This window comes from Culex quinquefasciatus, chromosome 2, assembly GCF_015732765.1.
Source record: "Culex quinquefasciatus strain JHB chromosome 2, VPISU_Cqui_1.0_pri_paternal, whole genome shotgun sequence".
In the NCBI taxonomy this organism is placed as follows: Eukaryota; Metazoa; Arthropoda; class Insecta; order Diptera; family Culicidae; genus Culex; species Culex quinquefasciatus.
The window spans coordinates 35,393,134-35,406,877 of record NC_051862.1 but is presented as its reverse complement, the minus strand read 5'-3'; the positions used below and the strand labels follow the sequence as shown (position 1 = coordinate 35,406,877).

The 13,744-nt window shown below is 31.6% G+C and overlaps 1 protein-coding gene across 3 annotated transcripts in view; it reads left to right on the top strand.

Annotated features, from left to right (window-relative positions):
- The window catches only part of LOC6034233 (ecdysone receptor), a 443,529-nt gene that overhangs the window by 158,029 nt on the left and 271,756 nt on the right, over positions 1-13,744 (top strand). The window lies entirely within an intron of this gene.

The window sequence follows — 13,744 nt, the reverse complement described above, 5'->3', positions numbered from 1 at the left end:
CAGCTGTCACAAAGGGGGAAAGTGTTCGAATAATGGGATTGTAACCGGGGGGTAACGGGTTGAGAGTTATGAGGGAGACAATGGTAACGGTAACGTCGTAACGGCACTAAAATTGGAAAAATTGAATCAATTTCTTTAAAAATCAAATGATCATTAATCTAACCTTAATTTTAGTCACAAATTTTCAAAATTTAAATGCGCATGTGGTAGAAATCCCCAACACAAACAGAGTTGTCTGTTTGTGTGGAGAGCGGGAACTGCCAACACGAACACAGAGCTCGCGCAGCGAGTAGAACAGTTTTCAAACTGGTCGGTAGAAACGTTACCGCGTGTTACGGGTGTTATGGAAGCGTTTGAAATGGTCGTTGCACGTGATTGAGGGGATGATGTGGAAGAAATGGGGTACATAGGGGAACAGCATCTAATTCCAGCGTGCCTCTAATGTTGGCAGGTCAGAACTTTGACATTCAATTAAAGCTAATTAAAAGCGTTTTCAACTGAACTCGAGTGATAAATAGCTCAATAAAAAGTGAGCAAGCAAGTTTCTACCAAAAGTTTTGCAAAATTAGTTGTTTGAATAGTGAAAATCAGCAAATTGGATGGAGTTAGGAGCGAGTGCTTAACCTGCCAAACAAACGAGAATTTCCCCTACCTGGTGATGAATTAAATGTTTTTTTTACTGTTTTCTCAATAAAAAATGTCAAACAGTATTAATGTTTACAGCATGTTTTTGATGAGCCATTTCAAATGTTTTTGAATGTTTTCGTCTCCTTCCCCTTTACTTTTTTTTCATAAAAATCAAATTGTATAAAATGTTCAATAAAAAAAAAATCCGAGAAAAATCATTTTAAAAACTGCGCATTTTAATAATTATTATGTAATTTTCAACTCCATTTTCACCTATCCCAGTCAAATTGGATGATTTTTTTTTACATTTTTTTGTGTTTTAAGTTGTAGACTGTTATGTGGGAATTAACGCTTCGCTCAGAGCGCGGAAAACACAGAATTAATCGGAGAACGAAATAAACGTGGTTTTTCAGAAAGAACGCAAAAGGAAACTTTTATTCTTCGTGTTTACCGCTGTAAAGTTTGTTCGCGAATGACGGCGACGATGAGTGCGCCAAAATAACAAAAACAAAAAAATACTCCAAGAAGGTGTACCAAAGGTATACACTGAAACCCCGATGGTTTGACACCAATTGTTGTCAAACGAACGGGGTCACTTTTTAGTTTGACACCTTCTTTACACGGAACTCACGCACACTGCCAAGCGTTTGGTATGATAGTAGGTTTGAGTCCCTTGTAAAAAGTGACAGTTCGTCACTTTTTACTTTTTAGTTTGACTTTGACCAACCAACGGGGTACAAACTAAAAAAGTGTCAAACGAAAATTGACCAACCACCGGGAGTTGAGTGTACACTTTTTCTCTCGCTGACAGGGGGCGCGTAGATGTTGACAGTATTGTCCGTTTCTCTCAAAGGTACACGCCGCGCGGCATTTCAGAATGTGTCATAGACATTGTTGCCAGCGATTTTCTGCACTTTTGGTGCAATCGATAAATTAAAAAGAGAGATGTGAGCCGGTAACATAGAGTGAAACTTACCCAGCTGTCATGGAAAACTTTACAGAAGCTTGTCAAAAACTTTAACTCCATGTTGCACTTTTAATTTCTCGATAAAAAACATGCCTGGCCACAATGCCAGGCGATTCGAAGAAGAAGATCAACAAAAACAAAACGCCCAGTATGGGATTTGACAGCGCGCATTTGCCGGAAGTGTGGCGCGTCGTTCCGAAACTGGTTTGCCGCGTGTCTATTTCGGGAATACGCGCAATAGTCATCCTAACTCAACATGTTATAGAGGTTATAGATCAAATAAAAAAAAAACAAGTTCTGTTCTATGACATAAAAAGTAATAATTATAAAATTCTCATGAACTTTCTAGATCTTTTGTAATTTTTTTGTCTTTGGCATTCAATGATATTTTGCCTAGTTTTTTTTTTTGTTGCAGTAAAATAATACTTTCATTATGCTGAAATTTTTATTTGATTATTTGTCGTTGGAAAAACATTCCATTTACTCGATTATCTGAAGCTTCGAATATGATTGATAAGCTGTTACTTTACCAAACGCATTTTTTCAATTTTTAATCATCACAGTTGTGGTTGCCATCATGTGTTTAAAATTTCTAAATCACTTAACCCTCTACAACCCAACCCTGCTCCTAGGCGGGCTTCGATCTGGAAATTCACCAAAAATCCATTCTTCAACCAATTTTTGATCTATCAAAAGCATTGGGAAAATTACCTCGTAAAATTTAATAAAATTCTAAGGTTGGAAGGGAAACTTGTTTTGTGTGACTTTGCCATTGTTTTTTAAAATGTAATTTTTTCTGGGGTCAACTTTGGCACACAGTAAAAAAACATGGTAAAATTTCATCTAAAAAGGAGTATATCTTTTATGTCAGAAAAAAAGTATTAATTTTACCACTTATAATATGTAAATTTACATCTGGCAGACGCTAGAAAAAAAATCCTTCAACAAGTTGTTCAGAATAGTACTCCGCATGTGTTGATACTTTTAAATTGAATTCAACACCCCCACCCCCTAGCCCTTGCACTTGACCAGAGCCGAGAGACAGAAACTTTACATAAAATTTGGTCCAGCCTTATGGTTTCTTCAAAAAAAAAAATGGTGACACTGGCAAATATGTTTTGACTTTAATAAATAATACTTTCGCGCAAATATTGGTGTGTCTATTTTTGGCGAATTGGCTTTACCTAGGCCAATTTTTTTTTCAAACACACTTTGGGAAACAACAATAAATCAAAAAATATATAAAAAGATTGATTTCTGGAAAGCTGCTCATTTTAACAATTTTCTCCATTTTAACGCTATTCTGCTTAATTTGAAATTTGTCAAAAAAATCTAAATTTCAAAATTGAAAAAACAAAAAAGTGCTAAGACGAGCCAGTTTAATTATTCATAAAATTGAGATGATGTTAAATTTTTTTTCCTGAATTTCAATTATCATCTAAAATTATAATATAATTAGAGAGCAATATTTGCTTAATTCATGGTGCTCATTTTCAAATTTTTATTTCTAGTCCATCAAATAGTCGCAAATTAAAATTGTTTTAGAGAACACGACAATCCATTTTTGCAGCATTGATTTATTTAAACAAAAAGGTTTTTTTGCGTGAAAAATTATCAAAACAATAATTCACGTTAAATCCACGTTGTTTATTGATTGTCCTTTGTGCTTCTTTGAAAGAGGCAGAAAATCAAAGAAATGATAAGAGTATTGTTTTAAAGAGAAATCCGATAGTGAAAAAATAGCTGTTTTTATTTTTTAAATATGTTTTGCGTAAATGCTAAAAAAATCGAAATGTCTAGTTTACTTCTCTTTTAATAAAATTGTTTTTGTAAAACAGTGTTTCATGAAAATGTTATTTATTAGTCAAATTATAGAGTTGTTAATTAAATTGATTGATTGCATTTTATGAACAAACCAAAAATCATAATCGATTTTTTTTTTGCAAGGAGCATCATTTATGTAAACAACAAATAAATAACAAAGAGAAAAATCAAATCAATATTCATTTTTAAGATGAAGCCGTTGATCATTTTTGAAGAAAATTGATCATCACTATATAAGCAATTCCAGCTCAAATCAGGCATTTTTCTGTTACTTTTGTACCCGACCCTCTCCGATTTCAATGAAACTTTGTAGACATGTTATCCTAGGCCTATATAAGCCATTTTTGTGCATATGGAGCCAATAGTACTCGAAAATAACATTGAGAAGGGCGTAAGGTATTTAAATATTTTTGTATTTTGTAATTTAAAAATTACTGTATCTCGAAGCCGTTACGTCGTATCAAAAAGTGGTCAAAGACAAACTTGTAGGAAATTGGACGGGCTTTCTGAAAAAAATACACTGAAACAAAAATACACGCCAGATCTATGAGATTTTTTGATTTTTAAGTCTAAAACTTAAATTTAAAGGTGATGTCACGATTTTTTTTCGTTCAAAATTTTTGAGTAAATAGCCTAAAATGTTACCAAAAGACTGACGAAAAATGCAGGATGGTATGTCTCTCCTAAAAAAATACAAAAATCATTTACTAAAACTGTTTTTTTGAAAAGTGGTCTTAACGTCAAAATTTTTGAAAACCAGTAGTGAGAATCGATTCTCCAGACAATTTTATATAAAAGTCTTCATATTGACCATTATCCTAAGTCCAATCCTTGGGAAGATACAGCGGTTTTAAAAATAAAAATGTTGAAAAAACGGGTTTTTTGATGATTTTTGGCAATTTCTATATGACATACTTGGTTTTTCAGTCTCGAAAATATTTTTACCGGAAAGCTCGTCCAATTTTCCATAAGATTGTCTTTGACCACTTTTCAATTGGATGTATGGGCTTACAGATATAAGCTTTATTACATTGCTAATAACTGAAAATAGAATATTTTTTTCAGTGTGGTAGAAACCAGGATAGTAAATTTGCTTACGTAAATATAAAAACGATTTAAATCAAAAAGCTGTCAAAGGCAATCTTATGGGAAATTGGACGAGCTTTCCGGTAAAAATATTTTCGAGACTGAGAAACCAAGTCTGTCATATAGAAATTGTCAAAAATCACCAAAAAACCCGTTCTTTCAACATTTTTATTTTTAAAACCGCTGTATCTTCCCAAGGATTGGACTTAGGATAATGGTCAATATGGAGACTTTTATATAAAATTGTCTGGAGAATCGATTCCCACTACTGGTTTTCAAAAAATTTGACGTTTAGACCACTTTTCAAAAAAACAGTTTTAGTAAATGATTTTTGTATTTTTTTAGGAGAGACATACCATCCTGCATTTTTCGTCAGTCTTTTGGTAACATTTTAGGCTATTTACTCAAAAATTTTGAACGAAAAAAAATCGTGACATCACCTTTAAATTTAAGTTTTAGACTTAAAAATCAAAAAATCTCATAGATCTGGCGTGTATTTTTGTTTCAGTGTATTTTTTTCAGAAAGCCCGTCCAATTTCCTACAAGTTTGTCTTTGACCACTTTTTGATACGACATAACGGCTTCGAGATACAGTAATTTTTAAATTACAAAATACAAAAATAATTGTGTTTCAAAATTTATATGATTTTGTGTCACAATCATTGACGTCCTAGTAGGCAATCATTGATGAATGACGATTTCCATAACTTTACAAGGAATGGAATTATCGTTATCAAAAGGAATCAGCATGTGTAGGGCACATTTCTAAACAACTGGTTGAAGGAATTTTGTCAAAATATTGAAAGCTACGCCAAATTTATATCTTTGAACGAAAAATCATGACAATGATGGAAGTCTTCACGTTAAATTTGTTGAAAAATAATTTCATAATCCTAGAGTTAATGCGATGCTATTCTAGTTATTTTTTTAAATAGAGGCTATAAGCTTTGAGTTTTTCTATATTATGAGATCATTTGAAACAACACGGAGAAATAAGAGTTCCCAAAATCGTGAACAGCCGTTCATGAAATTGGGAACCACGAACAAAGTGTTCAAAAACCCAGGTACGTTTTTGAAAATCGTACCATGGTATTTGAACACTTTGTTCGTGGTTCCCAATTTCATGAACGGCTGTTCACGATTTTGGGAACTCTTTTTTCTCCGTGAAACCTCATTAATTCATAAAACAAAATTGTAATTTGCATAATGAATAATGCATAATGACTTTTGTATGCATTTTATTTATTTGAGTGAAATCTTTGTCTTTTCTTTTCATACCAAATGGGTAGGTTAGTGTACGAAAATCGAAATTTGAATTTGGAAAATATTACAGTCATGCCTCGGTTTTGCACGCATCGGTTTTGCGCTGCCCCGGTTTTGCACCGTGCAGCTGCCTCGGTTAAGCACGGCCCAGTGCTTAACTGAAGCACAGAGCTTATGGGATTTTGGCTATATGGGAGACATTGGCTATAATTCTATGAATAATCATGCAAACATCAAAAAATTATAGTGTTTTGGAATTGGGATGATGTCAGTTATCCATTAAAATTATTATTTCATGAAAATTTTCACAAAAATACGTATTTTTCCTGTATGTTGAACTTGCATTTTTTTTCTCTAAAAAATCCAAAAATATATTGTTATTGCAATATGGGTATCAAAGGATCAGGTTTTTTTCATACATTTTGGATGTAATAACAACATTTTTAGAAAATACTCCATATTTTCACAAAACTACTTTTCGAAAACATACTCAAAATTTAAATTTTTACAATATGGGTATCAAACGATCGGGATTTTTTCATACATTTCGAATGTAATAACAACATTTTTAGAAAATACTCAGAATTTTCACAAAACTACGTATTTTCGAAAAAAAATACTCAAAATTTAAATTTTTACAATATGGGTATCAAACGATCGGGATTTTTTCATACATTTCGAATATAATAATAACATTTTTAGAAAATGCTCAAAATTTTCACAAAACTACGTAATTTCGAATAAAATACTCAAAGTTTCCGTTTTAACAATGTTTTTTCGAGAATACGTAGTTTTGTGAAAATTTGGAATATTTTCTAAAAATGTTGTAATTACATTCGAAATGTATGAAAAAATCCCGATCGTTTGATACCCACATTGTAAAAACGGAAATTTTGAGTATTTTTTTTCGAAAATACGTAGTTTTGTGAAAATTTGGAGTATTTTCAAAAAATATTTTTATAGCATTCGAAATGTATGAAAAAAATTCCGATCGTTTGATACCCATATTGCAAAAATTGAAATTTTGAGTATTTTTTTCGAAAATACGTAGTTTTGTGAAAACTTTGAGTTTTTTTTTCAAAAAATGTTGTTATTACATTCGAAATGTATAAAAAAATCCCGATTGTTTCATAACCATATTGTAAAAATTGAACTTTTGTGTATTTTTTCGAAAAAAACGAAGATTTGTGAAAATGTTGAGTATTTTCTAAAAATGTTGTTATTACATCCAAAATGTATGAAAAAAAACCTGATCATTTGATTCCCATATTGCAATTACAATATATTTTTGGTTTCCTTAGAGAAAAAAATATGCATTTTCGAAATACAGGAAAAATACGTATTTTTGTGAAAACTTTCATGTTTCATGTTTGCATGATTTTTCGTACGACTAAAGCCAATGTCTCCCATATAGCCAAAATCCCATAAGCTCTGTGCCTCGGTTATGCACGCCTCGGTTTTGCATCCCCCATATGCGGTGCTAAACCGAGGCACGACTGTATTAGGAATATTATTAAAAACAGAGTAATTGTTGATTCACTTCAGTATAATTTCCAAAATCATATTTTTCATTTTATGCAATATTTTTATATGTTTCAGGAGACTAAAATAGCATCTTTTGAGATACAGTTTGTGATGCTGCAAAGTCGGGTATTGGAGCTATGATGTTTAAAAAAACAATGGTTTTAAGATAATATTGAACATTTGGTTATACAAAATCATAAAATTTATTTTAAAGTGTTCTCTAATTTTAACTACAAAATAACTAAACTTTTTTTTACTAAAGTGCTGTACATATTTTCAAGTTGTAGGCAATTTTAGTTTTTTGAATTTTTTGAAAAATATTTAGTACTTATCAATTTAAAAATATTTCTTGAAGAATTTTAAAGATATATCTTGAAGGAAAGGAATACATTTGAAAGGTTGAGAAAATGTCTTGCAACTTCTAAACTTGCGGACCGAATTATGCAACAATATGATTGTTAAATAGTCAAACTTTGTTGTAAATAAGTTTATAGACATAACTTAAGGAGATGAAAAACATATTATGAAACGATAATAATTATCGTTCTACATAATTTGTTTTTTATCCCCTTTAGTTTCGCGTTTAGTTTTAAATTTGTGGCTTATCAATTTTTATACATGTTCCCCAATTAGAATCCATTTTTAAATGATGATATCTTGTAAACTATTGGATTGGATTTAGATATAAATAACATATTTTTTAATCTTTTTCACCAAGTCTTTTCCGAAAAGCTTATACCAAGTACCTTGTTTTCAATTGTTAGGCTCAAATAAAAAAAATAGTTTTCAACATTTATTCTTTTTGACCAAAATAATAAATTGATACCAATCCGCATTCTGTATAGAAATAATTAAAATGTAAAAAAATCAAACAACAAAAAGGACTTCAAATCATAATTGCTTTCACACCAAGTAAAAAACGCCCCTCTTCTAAGAAACCTGTTATGAAAAGTGCTACAAAAATCAATAAATTCAAATTTCCCGTCCCAATCAACTTTCCCTTCATCGAAATCGCTCGCTGTGCTCGTCAGCAACATTGAACATAACCAAAACCCTCGCCAACCCGCCTCCAGTAACTCTCAACACACCTCAACGTCCCCTCCCCCCAATTCACCACGATCAAACCATGACCTATGACCCCGAATTTTGGCGTGACATGTCCTTTCTGCGCATCATTTCTGCCCTCCCTGTCCTCAAAAGCGCTCCCAACCTGCTCTCTCAACGCTGACGGCAACTCACATTTTCTCACGAACCTAACCCTATTTTTATTCTCTTTGACGCTGCTGCTGCTGCTGACCTACCCTATAATGCAGCAGCTTGTTTACTTGACATGCTTCCCCCACCCCTATTTTGAGTAAGAAAATGTCCTTGCAACCTACTGGTGAAGGTGCTCCCTTAATCCGTTTGTCCTTTGCAAGGAAATAGTTAGAGAAAAAAAAACTTTGCTATTTAATAGAGTTTTTCATTGGTTGCCATGCCGTGTCCCCCCTTCCCCCCTTTAAACCGATTATAAAATATCGATGAAAGTGAGGTTAGGGAGAAACGAGAGAGGAAGGGGGGGGGGTCTTCCACCAAAGTTCACTAACACCAAAAACTCCCCCCCCCGCATGTCAGACAGAGTCGTTGGACGCGGTTCTCCTTGAGCTTGATGTTTTCTACTCTTTTATAATTCCAACCTGTTATATACCACAACTTTGACTTGGTATTGGTGAGAGAGCGGGTGCGACGCGGCGAGAGTGGAGAGCGCGCGCGCTCTCTCTCTCACCAACACATGCTTCCCAAAGAGCAAGGCGGGAAGTCTACCTTGCAGGCGCGCGGCGCGGCGTTGCGCCCGCATTTATGCAACCGCTTGCTCTGTGTGTGTTTTTTTTTTTGCTGGCGCCGCCTGGCAGACATCCGATCTCATTTTTTTTCTGCTCTTGGCTCGGAAATTCACTTTTCGCGCTGGGGTCAGCCTTGGCTAGGGCGCGATGATGGGATGAGCTTTTTTTTAATATTATGTACACCTGGTTGGAGTCGGGTCGTTATTTTAAAACGCTTCAGAACCCCTCTAACCTATACCGGTGGTTCACTAATCAGGTGAAAATGTGAACCGTGGGCGATAATAGTATCGTGATGGGGTGGAAAAAGCAGAATTAAGAGCTTTCGTGACGGGGAGGATCAATTGGAAACTATTAATATTTTATTTTAATTCACTATTTATGTGGCTGATGGTTTATAAATCGAAATATTTAAATCAGTACTTGATGGGTTTGACTCGAATGGCTAGATAATATTCAGTCTGGACTGGATAATCCAAAGGTCATGAAAAAATTTCTAAACTAAGCTTTTTAAATCATAGATAGCGAAGAAAATGGAGGTGATGATAAATAAATTTTGTTATTTAAAAGGCAATCAACTTTTCCAATTCGCAGAACTCTAATTTGGTGTGAAAAAAAAAACAAAAAATAAAATAAAAAAATACGAAAACATTGTTTGTTGTTGTTGATTCGATTACTCGAAGTTCCAAACAAACAAGCGAATGGATAACCTAGTTTGGACTGTAACAGGAGGTATTCTCGATCATTTTTTTCCATTTTTGATTTTGATGAATCCTTGTTAAAAGGTACATTCTGTATGTCAAAACAAATTAAGTCAAAATAAAATTGATTATTAAAATTTTCGTGATAATGTTCAGGCCGTTCTAAATAATTATGAAAATTCAAAGTCACGTTTAAAATTAAAAAAAAAAAGTTATATTACATTTTGCGTTTTTTCATCGTTAGTCGTAATTTTAATATTTTGAAAATATTTTTTGAAAGGGGATGAGAAAATTTCTCAAAGGTTTCTATTTCTGATACTGAAAATAGGATCAATAGTTTTCAAGAAACCAATGATTGAAAAATGAGTCTTAATAGAGTAGCACTTAGATATGTATCTATTTGGAAATATTTTTTTTAGTGATATGGAAGAGGATATACACAATTTTTAATTTTTGATTAAAGCTTGTTTTTAATTTTAACCTTAACAATTGTTATAACTTGAAAATGGTGCAACTTTTCAAATTTAAACAAAAATCAATTTTACATTCATGAATAATATCTTGAGAAAATTTTAACTTCTCAAAAATCGCTCTTCAAGTTTGTAAGTTTTTGTAATTTAAAATTGAATACATGTTTTTTTCTTCGTTTTCATTTTTTTCTAAAAACTCCTAAGGCCAAAATTTCCCAAAAAAAAAGGGAGCAGTAAAAAATATTTACTTCAATTGTTTTTCTAAAACTTGTTTATTTTTTATATTTTTTTTTGAGAATAAGTTTTTCAAGACTTATTTATTATGCATTTTTAATCAAATAAGGACTTTTTAAGCATTTTACAAATTCTGAATTTAAAGACCACCGATCAGAACAAAACTAGGGATTTTTTTTTTTCATAAATTTGATATTTTTGAAATTTTGATAGCAGCATAACTGTGATGGTGTATAAAGCATTTTAAGATGATAATGTTTTAAAAATACAGCTCTAAATTAAAAAAAAGTCCAAAGTTTCATCCAAATCATGTTCGGAAGGGATTTTCTGATTGATTTGGTGTTTCCAGCAAAATCGTGAGTTATTACTGTTTTTTTTAATTTTTTTCACACTTTCAAATAAATTTACCAATTTTTAATCCACTTTCTTAGAGACAATAAGGTTCCCAAAAACCGAACTATAAAAGCTTTTTCTGAGATAAGCAAGGTAATAATTTTTATAAGTTTTAAAACATATTTAATAGTTATTAAAAAAATGCTGAAATCATTTAATTTTTTTATAATCTAATTTGCAATCGATTAAATGCAATGTTTCCTTGTTATAGCCAGTTTTGAGTTATTTTCCAAAGGTTAAAAATAAGAATGTTGAAGAATTGAATTTGAGAAAATTTGAATTTCATTAATGTTTTCCAAAAAAAAAAAAACATTTTTTTACTGAAAATATGAATATTTTCATATTTTCTGCAGCTATTGGTGCGAATTTCAATGACAAAAAGTGAAATATTTGTGAAATGTTCCAATTAAAATGATGTGTAAATATTGTTTACACAATTTCAGTATCAAACTCAGTCCAGACTCGATTATCCAAAGTTTTGTATGGGACTTGGGATAATCAAATTAGGCGTTTTGATTCATAATTCATATAAATATAATATGCGTGTATTACAAAAATGACTTTAAACATTTTTTCCCCTTTTTGAAACGTTATGTCTGATTTTGAAAATATTTTTCTTCAAAAGATTGGCAAATTTATTTTTTTATCATTGATCTTTCTAAAATTTCCAATTAAATCAGGGGTCAGAATAATTATTGCAATAAAAAATGTTGGATGCTTTTAATTTTTTTTATAAAAAAATATTTATTAATTACAGATCGAAAAAAACGCTAAACCTTGGGAACTATTTTTGTTTATATTTTGTATTTGTTACGATTGTTTAACTGTAATAAAGTATTAAAACTTTATGATCGTTTCTGTTATTTTTCAAATAAAATAAAAACTATTTAAAAAAAATATGATTGCATATGTAACATAACTTTAATCATGCTTTGAACATTTTTTGATACTATTTGCAAAATGGTTTCCAAAAAGAGAACTTCAAATTGCCGTTCAAGAGCCAAACGACATGCGACACCTAGTGTTGAGTAGCAGAACAGAGCGAAGAATGTCGATTGAAATTTCCGCCCTTTGAGGTTATGTATGCGAATTCTGTTTTGTTAAGTTCCAGCGTTCAAAACAACTTTTGAGCAAAAATTCGAGCTGATACTTTGTTAACTTTTGATGCTCTATCATTTTAAACAATATTATTTTTTCAAAATTATTTTTTTTTAAATTATTTTTATTGCGTTAATTGATAGAGGGCAAAAAGTTTACACTCGTACTGCTTGAATTTTTTCTCAAAAGTTGTTCTAAGAGCTGTAAAATCAATTTTAAGTTTGCATTCCTATGTAACCGAACAGCGAAAATTTGAATCGTCATTCCTCGATGCTTTGCGCCATCTGTCGGAATTTTTGAGCTTTTAATCGCGAATTAAATAGAATTGAAGAATTCGACGACGTTTTTTCCGCTAGGTTCGCTGTTGTTCCAGTGGTGTTCGGAATGACAGCCCCCATACAGTTTGAGCAGTTTTTAGAGAAAAATCGCGTTTATAATGAAAAATCAAGCATTTTCAGAAAAGTGGGGTATTGCAAAGTGTGGCAATTTCGCTAACGATCATAATGCGTGGTGATTTATAGTGATTAATTGTGACTGGTATTTTATTTAAACGATTTTTCTAAAAAGATGATCGATATTTTGGATAACTTGAGTTAAATGTTGCAAAAGTTAAAAGAAATGATGAAATATTATGTAAAAGTGTTTAAACTTTACTTTTCTTTCCATTTGACCAAAATGTTGACCTCAAAAATGCATTTTGGTGATTTTTTGGAAATTTTTGGAAAAATTCGAATAACTAGCAATTTTTTGAGAAAATTATTGTAATTATGCTGTAATATGACTCTTATAGTTTGTTCTATCAATAATACACACATAAGGAGCATTATCAATCAAATAAATCTTATTAAAATCAATTTTTCAAAAGATCTTTTTGGTATATTTGAGGAAAAAACATGAAAAATTAACTCAGCCCCTATGATTTATACATCATTCGATTCGTTTATGCGATTCCCACACTTTACAATAACTTTCATCGACGTTAAAAAATATTTGAAGGAAATAAAAATCAAAAACTGCAAAAAAAATAATATTTCCAAGCACGCTGTCATTCCGAACATCGTTGCGTAGTGCTTCTACTCGCCACCAGGATGCGTGCACGTTTCTTTCGAATCTCTCAATAATATAAATAAAAAACTCTGCAATAGAGAATTTGAAGCAAGGCTAAAAGACACATGTCGCCACCTATAAACAAATAGCGTAAACCTATGATTTTTCGAAAAAATGTGTTTTTACCTTCAAAATCAACATTTTCATTAAACTTATGCCGGATTCGGATGAGAAAAATTATTTCCAACAATTTGGTGTACAACTTTCCAATATTCGTTTGATTTTTCTATGAGCAAATTGTAAATTTAGTAAAAGATAGTAATTTGAACTATTTGGCAACAAAGTCTGTCAAAAATCAATAAAAATTGTTGAATATACGTTAACACATCTGTTATCAACTATATCACTGTTTATTTCATTGATATATATGGGGAAACTTTTTTTTTCGTGTTCTGAAACATGTTTTTAAAAGAAAAAGTTCACAAATTTTTGCGCGCCCAAAAATTGATGTTAATTATTCTAAATTCTAAATTTTTTTCTCGTCTTTTGCAACCAGTTTCATTAAGATTGATGCAGGGAATCATGAGAAATAAGCGATTTTGTTCTTCAATCCAGCAGAAATAATACGATTTTTGGCAAGTAACCTCATTTTGGCGCCACCTACATTTGAAACACAGTCGCGCTGCAAAA